This window comes from Oreochromis aureus, linkage group 12 (genome assembly GCF_013358895.1).
Source record: "Oreochromis aureus strain Israel breed Guangdong linkage group 12, ZZ_aureus, whole genome shotgun sequence".
Lineage (NCBI taxonomy): Eukaryota > Metazoa > Chordata > Actinopteri > Cichliformes > Cichlidae > Oreochromis > Oreochromis aureus.
This window is the reverse complement of record NC_052953.1, coordinates 30,067,295-30,078,113: the sequence shown is the minus strand read 5'-3', so window position 1 is coordinate 30,078,113 and position 10,819 is coordinate 30,067,295.

The following is a 10,819-nucleotide window of genomic DNA, read 5'->3' as shown; positions in this document are numbered from 1 at the left end:
TCCATCTGGATTATGAAAGGCTGACCAACCAGTTTACTGCAATTAGCTGGATTTGAGCAAATAGTATGTCTCTGAACACAGAATTCATTTGGCTGCTTCTGTCTTGTCACATCATCAATAAACTCTAGTGTCCTGGTGCCACTGGTAGCCATCCACGCCCAAGCCATCACAATGCCTCTGTCGTGTTTTAGACTGAAAGCTGTGGCTTTTTATTGTCCGTTTGACAGGGTGGACGGGTCAACATATATATCAAATATTTGTTTATATTAATGCATGTAAATGAATTACACAACAGCTGCTTTGAGGGTAAAAGACAAAAGGGTGAGATCCTCCTTTTTAGTTCATCTTTTTTAGATCCTCCTTTTTTCAGATGTTCTTCTTTGTTAATGCTCTGCCTGGGTGTTACTGCAGTGACTTTCAGTTGCTGCTTGTTTGTGGGCCTTTTTGTCCAAATTTTAGTCTTCAACAATTAAAATGGATGCTCAATTAGGTTAAAATGAGGTGACTGTGTTGGCCACTCATAATATTCTCATTCTCATTATATGAGAATATTCCACTTATGGAGGCCTATCTCCCCTCACCACACTCCCTGCCAGTGACTGATGCCCTCAGGGGTCGGTGCGTTGGTGATTCTTGGTGTCCGGGGCTGGGCACTCAAGTATGTACCAGCTCACTCCCGGTGGCTACTTGGTGGGGCCTGGCACCTGTTGCTCAGTCAGGCCTCTTCCGGGGTGTAGGGGGCCCTCGTGAGTCCGGCCTCTGGGCCTGCAGCTCGGTTCACTCTGGCACAGCTGGCTGCCGGCAGAGCCGGCGGGCACGCCACTGCAGCCCCCTCTGGCTTCTGCTCCGTGGCTACTGGGTGACACCTCGTCTGGGGCTCTCCTCAGCTCTTCCCAGGAGGGTGGCACGAATGCCCCTCCGGTGGTCCTCCTTGGGCTGTCGCACTCTGGGGCCTCTGGATGTCTGAAGCCTGGATCTCCTCCATGCCTGCTTCATGCCCTGGGGGACAGGGCTAAGGCTCTCTACACCCTCGAGCAGACCGTTACATGGGGAAACCTTTTGAATACAAGCGCGCTGATCCACACAGGTGTGCACACGGGTGTTCACTGTTCGTAGACATAAACTACACCTGTCTTGGCTGCTACTACAAAGTACATTGTGCGCTGTCGGTCCTGCGTGCTGCACAACAACATTCAATATTTAGTATTTACTGCTGTTTACACTTAGCTAGATTAATGCGATGGTGTTGTGTTTAGTATGTTGCTCTGGTTTTTTGGTTTTTTTTTGCTTGTTTTCTCTTCTTTTTCTCTCAACAGGTGATCCAGGAGCTCTTTTTGCTTCTTTCTCTTTTGTAAGTGCCCTTTCTCACTGTCCCTCTTCCCTTCTGTTTTTCTTTTCCTTCATCTTTCTTTCTCCCTTTCCTATTCTCCAGTCATGTCTGTCCCGTCTGTAACAACTGAAAATAAAATAAAATAAATAATAACAACAAAGGTCGATCAAATGGACCAATATGGCAAGGCCTCGATGATCCATTTGGCAAAGTAAACCCAATGGGTATCCTGAACTCCTCAGAATTCATTTGACTGCTTCTGTCCTGTCACATCATCAATAAACACTTATGTCCCAGTGCCACTTGCAGCCCTGTTGTATAGATGGTTTGGTATGCTTTGGATCATGAGCTGTTCCACAAGACACGTTTCGTCACTCACGCAAGTGACTGACTCAGGTGACTGCAGGTTTCTGCAACCTTATAAACAGCGCAATGACTGAAAATGACTGACAGCAGGTTAGCCTTCTTAAACTGTGAGATTTCCATCAGTAATAGGGGGCATTTAAATGCTGCTGTATACCTTAAACCTACGCATTCGGATCAGTATTTAAGGTTTAACTCTCATCATCCACTGGAGCACAAACTGGGTGTCATCAGGATGCTACAACACAGAGCGAACACCATTCCAACAGACAAAGTGGCTTTTGTCATAGCTGGGAAGGCACCTAAAGAATGCTCTGGTGCTGTGGCTTTTAATTACCAAAACATGCTGAAATTGGTCCACCCCAAGCATCGGGTCCCCCAACACAAACAGAGTAATGTAGTTTACGCTGTTAAGTGCCAGGAGGATTGCCATGATTTATACATCAGGGAAACCAAAGTACCTCTGACTAAGGGGATGGAAAAACATAGAAGAGCTAACTTGTCAGCAATGTTCCCTCTAAGCTGAGCACGTGCGCAATTGCGCACTGCTGGAACGGTCTCTGCGCACAGAAAATCTGTGTTGCGCACAAAAAAATCTAACCTGAATTGAAATTAAAATTAATACTTTAACAATCCTGTTTTGCAGTGTTAGTGACTGGCTGCTCCCGTATGGGATTAGAACGATGCCACCTTATCCCATAGTCCAGCCAATGATGCGATTCACATTCGTATACGCAGCCAATCAACGTGGTTGACAGGCTATGACAGCGTCCTATGTGCCCACACCGGAGTTTTAGCTAGCAAAGCGGCGTGGCTGATGTGGAGTGAAGCCACGTTAATGACAACGTGTACAACCATTGGAGATGTGAGCAGGACAGACGGAACAATTGACGGAAAAAGTGTGGACTTTATACCAGTTTTTAAATTGTGTTGATAGGCCACGTAAAACCAGAGTTGTGATTAAAAAAAATGCAATGTTTTCTTCCTGAATACTGTCGTTGTTTATATTTACTGCGGCAAGAAACGGTAAAAACGGCATTTTATAAGAAAAAAGGCTCGAAAGCACTCTCCACCTGTGAGCAAAACCAAACCCCCCGCTCCCCCTTTCCTATTCGTCCAAAAAAGTACCATGTCGACCAATCAAAAAATGATATGCAACGTGGCATCTAGTTGTTAAGAAACGGGGGGAAGTTTTAGGAGTGACGGCGGTGTTTTGAGATGTGAGAGATTTGAGACATTTAGCGCAAATCTTGTGTAGTTAGTGTGTAGTGTAGTCAATAGTTTTGTTGTGTGTGTCAGAACAATGAGGCGACTGCTGAATGTTACAGGTGTTACAGGAGTGATACATCTCCTGTTGTCAGGCCTGCAGGTATCAGGCTGTTGTTCTCCTTTATCTCATAGTGGACAGAAATTATTTTTTGGAGTGGCACAAATAATTTGTGTGGCATCAGATTTGATGCAGAACAGCTGATTGTTCTGTAAATAGTTTGAAATGTTTATTTAAAAAAAGGCCTTGGCTGCATTTAACAAAATAGCTCCAAAAAACTTTGTTTGCTAAACTGAGTTACTTTTTTGAAGAAGTAACTACACAATTAATTGCCCAACATTGGTCATTATATACTATATTTTGCAGACAGAGAGTTACAGGACTCTCTCATAGACCACAGACTTATACTCATAATACAAGTCAGAGCTGTATTAAAAAAAAAAAAAAAGAAAAAAAAGAAAGAAAGAAAGAAAGAAAGAAAGAAAGAAAGAAAGAAAGAAAGAAAGAAAGAAAGAAAGTTGTGTTTTCGAAATTGGAGTTCAAGTTATTTTTACTTCCAATAGTGTTAACATACTACACAGGTCAATGACTAGATTTTTTTTACATTTTCATTGTAAGTGGGCTAAAGTAGTTAATTAAAGTACTCTAACATAAATGTAACTGCTGTAATTTGATTTGATTTTAATAAACCATGTAACTTGGATGGATTCGATGCTCGCGTGACCACAGTGCACACATCTGATGTCGCTCACAGTGGTCCAAGGGATCGCTCAGGGAGTTTGTGTGTTCGCTCAGACACATGAAAAATTACAGGGAACATTGCTCGTCAGGCCAGGATTTCGCAGTCTATTCAGACCTACAGGCCTGTGGACACTTTTTCATTGATGAGGATATGAATGGTACTAATGGTCTGTGATCAATGAACAGTGGGCTTTGATCAGTGGTTGTTGATCAATGGTCACATCACTTTGCATATTAATGATCAAGGAACTGACATCGCACACAGTCCATTGTTCAGTCATTAGGCAAATGTACTATTTATAAGGCTGAGGAAACCTGCAGTCAGCTGAGACTGAAGAAGCCACTTGGATTAGTGAGAAAATGTTTCTCCCACTGAAAACACTTCGTCCAGATGAACAGAATAAACCTTTTGGGGTAGGATTAGGGTAACTTTACTAGAAACACTTTAAAGTCAACAGTATAGGCAACTGCAACATGTAAGTATTATTACAGAATTACTAAAATTATTTCTTCTTGTTTATACAGTATGACATCTATACGTTTTCACTTTTCCCGGTTATCTACATTCTGACTTTTGCTCATTAGCTAGTTAGCAGTCACAGCTGTGTAAAGCCCAGTGTCATGGTTCTGGGTCAATTTTAAACCAACTTTTTCTGTTTCTGTTTTGTTTTCCTAAATATATGATTTGTTTGAGTTTTTGAGTTGAGCTGTTTTGATTTTGTATTAAGGGTTATTCTTGGTTTTGTTCATTTTACATTAGTTGGTGTTCTGGCCTTTAGTTTAAGTCACTGTCTTCTGTTTTATGTGCCAACTTCTTTTTGTCTTTCTCTCTGTGTCAAGTTTGCGTTTTTTGTGATTTGTTTCTGATTTTCTGTTTTACTTTGAAAGTTCATGTCTCATGTCAGTGTGTTCAGTTTTACCTCTCCCCTGTCTCGTTAGCCTAATTTCTCCCAGCTGTGTCTCTCTCCTGTTGCCCATTCCCTGATTACTCCCCTGTGTATATAAGCCCTGTGTTTTCCTGTGCTCCCTGTTGTGTCGTACCTTCAACTTGCTGTGTGTTTGTGATTTCCAGTCCTCCAGCATCTCGGTATAGAGTTTTGTTTTGCTTTTGTAACTTTTATTTTATGAAGAGTTTGTTGAGCAATAAAGCTGCGTTTTCAGTTTAAAAATTTGGGTCAAAATTATGGCTTATCTGGATCCAGCAGACACCAGACTCCACTAGAAACAAAGCCACAGCTGCGCTAAGTTCAACCACAACGTGAAGGAAAACATTATGTTCGTGTCTGAGTTTGAACTTTTTGTCACAGGTTTATGTACATGTACAGGGACCTCCGGAGTCTTTTCTATGACTCTGTGGACATCAGGGCCTTTTTTATTAAACATTTGAACATAATTTCCTGATTTAATTTACTCATTATAACTGACATTAAATGACTATTACAATTGTTGTACATTACTCTAAAGTCAGTTCTATGAGATTGACTTTAAAATCACAACCTGATTTAAAACAGAATCTAACATAAACATTCTTGTTTGGAAATAGCTCTAAGATGTTAGGAGAATATGGCAAATGAGATCACAGGATGGCAAAAATGTACTTTAAAATGAGATCTTCTTGTTTCACTTGAACAATACCACCTATGTATGCACCTATGTAAGAACAAGTATCACTGCTATGGAGTTTTCATGTTTTGCATGCAGACTCAGGGCTGCGAGTCTCCTCTTGGCATTTTCTTATTTAAACATTGGTGACTTAAAACCTCAAAGTTTAGCAGCACAACACTGTGTTTCCTTTTTCCATCAAACATTTCTTTCAGTCATCTGTTTTTATCAGTGTTATATATGGCTGTAAGTAATCCACGGCAGACCCGACCATGTTTCCATGCTTTTCAGCATGCACTTTATTCACAGTTGCCGTTCACACATGTTTTTCGAGACCCTCAAAGCGCTTTACATTACAATTCCACTGTTCATTCACTCACTGGTGGAGGCAAGCTACAGTTGTAGCCACAGCTGCCCTGGGGCAGACTGACAGAAGCGAGGCTGCCATAGAGCGCCATCGGCCCCTCTGGCCAATATAATATAATGTAATATATACCAATAGCTTAATTATAAATATCCAGAAAATCAGATAGAACAGATAGATCGCTTTTATTGTCACTATTCAGATCTACAATGACATACAGAGCATCTCCTACTCAGTGCAAATGTGTGGGAGAAGAAAGGGGGGTGAGGTGCACAGTTTCTGCCGCACTATATACATATGGACAGTATTTAAAAAAATAAATAAATAAAATGCATAAATATATCCATGGAGGAGAGAAAAAGAGAACTCTTCACAGACTGAGCTTCTAGTAGGAGATCAGTATGCGAACAGAAAACAAAATATCATCTGCACAAAAAGCACATGAATCTTTACACCATAACACCATGAGAACACATTACAAGCAACAGGGGTGGGTATGGGGTGAAAGTTTTCCGGTGTAGACAGCAGCATCCAGAAAGGTGACTGGAAAGGAAGAACTAAATGCATCATGGGAATTTCCCGGCAGCCTACGTTTATTGCAGCATAACAAAGGGAGGATTCAGGGTCAGAAGAGAGGCCTGAAAACTGAAGGCTCTGCCTCCCATTCTACTTTAAAATACTCTAGGAAGCCTGCAGTGAGAGAGCAAAGTGCTCTAATAGGGTGATATGGCACTACAAGGTCACTAAGATAAGATGGGGCCTGATTATTTAAGACATTGTATATGAGGAGCAGGATTTTGAATTTAATTCTGGATTTAACAGGGAGCCAGTGAAGGGAAGCCAATACAGGAGAAATCTGCTCTCTCTTTCTAGTCCCTGTCAGTACTCTTGCTGCAGCATTTTGGATTAACTGAAGGATTTTCAGGGAGTTTTTAGGACATCCTGATAATAATGAATTACAGTAGTCCAGCCTGGAAGTAATAAATTGCCAAGACTTACAAATTTAAGCACAATAATGGCAACATTTAACAATTTGACTCTAACACATATTTTGGAGGGGTTAATAAATTTGGCCATATTTCTAGAAATGAGAGCTGCTCCATCCAAAGTGGGATGGATGCCGTCTCTCCTAACAAGACCAGGTTTCCTCCAGAAGGTTTGCCAATTATCTATGAAGCACACATCGTTTTTTGGACACCACTCAGACAGCCAGCAATTTAAGGAGAACATGCGGCTAAACATGTCACTCCTGGTCTGATTGGGGAGGGGACCAGAGAAAACTACAGAGTCCGACATTGTTTTGGCAAAGTTACACACCGATTCAATATTGATTTTAGTGACCTCTGATTGGTGTAACCGGGTGTCATTACTGCCGACGTGAATTATGATTTTAATGAATTTAGCCAGCAGTTTTAAATTTCCCTCAATGTCACCTGCTCTGGCCCCTGGAAGACAATTGACTATGGTTGCCGGTGTCTTTAGCTACACATGTCTGAGAACAGAATCACCAGTTACCAGAGTTTGACCCCAAGCGGGTGTGTCGCCGAGTGGGGAAAAACAGTTAGACACATGAACAGGTTGGTGGTGTACCTGGGGCTTCTGTTTAAGACTATGCTTCCTCCTCACCGTCACCCAGCCGCCCTCTTACCCCAGCTGCTTGGGGTCTGTGGGGGAACAGCTAGCAGGGTCTACGCTAATATGCTACATTTGTTACAAGTATCATTACTGCTAAAGGAGGCCGAGGAGTAACGAAACATATGACACAATGAGCAGGAAAGTGCAGGAGGGACAGGTGCAGAGGCCATGCTATTAGCGAGTTGGCTACGAGCTAAGCTAAGCTGGAGAAACAGTAAAGACACAGTGAGTGAATACTTTGGCTATAAATTAGGTAGTGAGTACACAGAAAGTGTGCTTTGGATGAAGCACATAAAGATTATACTATGAAAAAAGAATGTAAAAATTTTTAATTAAATTGCTAAGCAGATAAGTTACTCAAAAGCTCCACTGCTTTTGAGCAGGAACAGGAAGTGATACTCTCCTACAGCCAACCTTGGTGGCCTTGAAAGGTGTATTGCAGAGAGTCATAACACAGTCTTGTTATAAGGGAGAAGAATTTGTTGTTTTCAGCCAGCCTCAGCCTTCTAGCAGCAACTTGGGTAGTTAGATGAGAGAAATGGTGGTTGTTTGGGTTTAGTGCAAATGAGCTGCATCCAATTTTACAGCCAATCTACATGTCCTCAGAGCCCATCTTTAGGTTTTATAGAACAAGAATGAGAGACTCTCTGAGGGTTAAAGGTAGACGAAACTAGACAAGGACATAAAGATAAAGCAGGAAAGATAAGATGAGGAAGAGGGAGAGAGATGCGACCGCCTCTGTCAGAGCCAAAGAGAAGAAGTTAGTGAATGTGTTAGTGGGAAGAAACTATTTTTGAGCCTGTCAGTCTTTGTACTGATGCACCTGTAGCACTTTCTTGAGAGAAGCAGGTTGAACAGGTCAAAACCAAGGTGGGAGCTGTCCTTGATAATGTTTGTTGCTCTGTTGAGGCAGCAGAAGGAATAGATGTCCATCAGGGAGGGGAAAGGGCCACAGATCATCTTATGTGTTGCCTTGACTACTACGCTGTCCGCCTTAGTGCGACTGTCATAACATGCAGTATGTCAGCGGGCTCTCAATGGACGAGCAGTAGAAGGTCAGCAGCAGGTTGGAGGCCAGTTTGTACTTCCTGAGGACCCCTACAATCAATTCTTTGGTCTTTGTCACACTGAGCTGCAAAGGATTCTGCTTGCACCATGTGACAAAGGACTCAATAAGATAAGATATACCTTTATTAGTCCCACGAATGGGAAATTTCATGTTAAGGCTGCCGACCTATTGCACGCAATGGCGGCGCCATCTTACCCTCCGACCATACATACATTACACAAAAACATCACAGGTCAGAGAGGTATAACAATGGAAAATGCACCACATGGGCAATCGTGGCTCAAGAGTTGGGAGTTCGCCTTCTAACCGGAAGGTTGCCGGTTCTAGCCCCGGCTTGGACAGTCTTGGTCGTTGTGTCCTTGGGCAACTTCACCCGTTGCCTACTGGTGGTGGTCAGAGGGCCCGGTGGCACCAGTGTCCGGCAGCCTCGCCTCTGTCAGTGTGCCCCAGGGTGGCTGTGGCTACAATGTAGCTTGCCATCACCAGTGTGTGAATGGGTGGATGACTGAATGTGTAAAGCACTTTGGGGTCCTTGGGGACTAGTAAAGCGCTAAACAAATACAGGCCATTTACATGAGGAAAAATAAGGAGAAAAAAATAACTCCCCCCAGACTGAGCTCCAATAGGGAGATCAGTTTGAGAACAGAAAAAAAAACACCTCTGCACATAGCACATGAAAAAACTCTTAATACACCAAAGAAACACATGACAAGCAGCAGGGGTGGGTAAAGGGTGAGAGACAGCCAATGTACAGATGACAGTACATCCGGGTCTACAGCATATGCGCTGGTCCTTGATCCACCGTCAGCATCGGAGGGGAATAAGCGTCGAAGGCATTTGGAGGGGGAAGGGGGATGAGTGTACATCTGCATGTGTATATGTGGTGGATCATAAATTTGATTAGTTTTGAAGTTGTACATCTCTGTTCCTTACATTTCGTGTGATGCCTTTATTATTTTGTTATTTGTTGTTTTGGCTTTGTTTTCAAATAGAATATAGAATATAGAGGGAGATAAGTAGTGAAAGTTTTGCCTGGGTTGATTGTGCGTTGATCCATTGTTAATGCCTCAGGGCTCCAGTAGGTGGGTTCGCGTGCCTCCTCCTCACTCTCACTCCAATACAGACGAGTAAGAGTGAGAGCTGCGTGTCTGTGCCGTTCTTTCATCTCTCCTTACTATTTCCCCTGTTTAAGGGGACAACATATATATGTCTGTGTGCATGTGTGTGTATGTGTCCAGAGTTCAGCTAAGACAGTGTCCTTCGCCCTGCCAGGCTAAGTAAACAGTCTTCCAGCCAACCCAGGTGGCCTTGCATAGGATGGGAAGAACAGTCTAAACACAGTCGTTCTCAAGGTGTTGTTGTTCAGCTCCAGCCTTGAGATCGCAGCTGGCACCGAAGGGGTATCCACATGAAGTGATGGTGGTTTTTACTTTAGTGCGAACAATCACAGCCTCCCTCTCATCACCCATGTATCCAACCACCGCAGAGTGATCAGAAAACTTCTGAAGATGGCAGGTCTCTGTGCAGTGGCTGAAGTCTGTTGTGTAGAGGGTAGAGAGCTGGTCCAGATGGGCGTAGACACGATTGAGCAGGTATATGATGGTGTCCTCAGCTTCAAGCCGGGGCTGGTGGGGGAACTGAAGGGGATCTTGTTGTGGCATGACAATAGGCTGGAGCTGGTCATGGATGAATCTTTCCAATGTCTTCATGACGTGTAAGTCACTGCCACAGGCCTGTAATTCTGGAACATGGCGTACCAGTCGGGGGAAGGAAGAGGAACTGTATGCGTTTTTAACATTAGCATACAGTACGTCTACATTTCTCTTCCTCTGTGAAAGTTAGCAGTGTAGCCAAAGGTGACATGGTTGAAGTCACCCATACATAGCAATGAAGGCACTCGGGTGCTGAGTCTATAATCAGGCTATAGCAGAGTGGATAATGTCACAAGCAGCCTTGCCTGTCTAAAGTCTTTTTTGCTATGCAGTCCTTGCTATAACTTGTGTCCGTCATTGGAGCTAACTCTGATAGCTTAGTCAGCTAGCCGCTAACTGGCTTTCTGGGTAGAGATACAATGGCTAGTTCGAGCTGCACTAAACCACCTCTCTCTTGCTCAGTTCTTTGGCTGTGGACGTGGGATGGGTTATCCTCGCCATCCCTCACAAGTGAGCCCCCAAATATATCTCTGGGTAACATTACTACATTTACTGTAATAACCACACAGGTTTACAGTTGGTTTTCAGCTCTGTCTGCTTTATTTTTTTTATCACAGTATGTGAATAAACGGTTATAGTGAGGAAGATATTTTAATGAGAAATTTTTAAGTTTCCAGCTCGGTGTGCCACTCTTTCTCTGCTTATACAAGTGCATATATGAGCTCACCCAGCAGTGTCTTGCCTTGTCCCATTTGTATGCCAGTAATTATTCAAGTAGAATATTTATTTATATAAT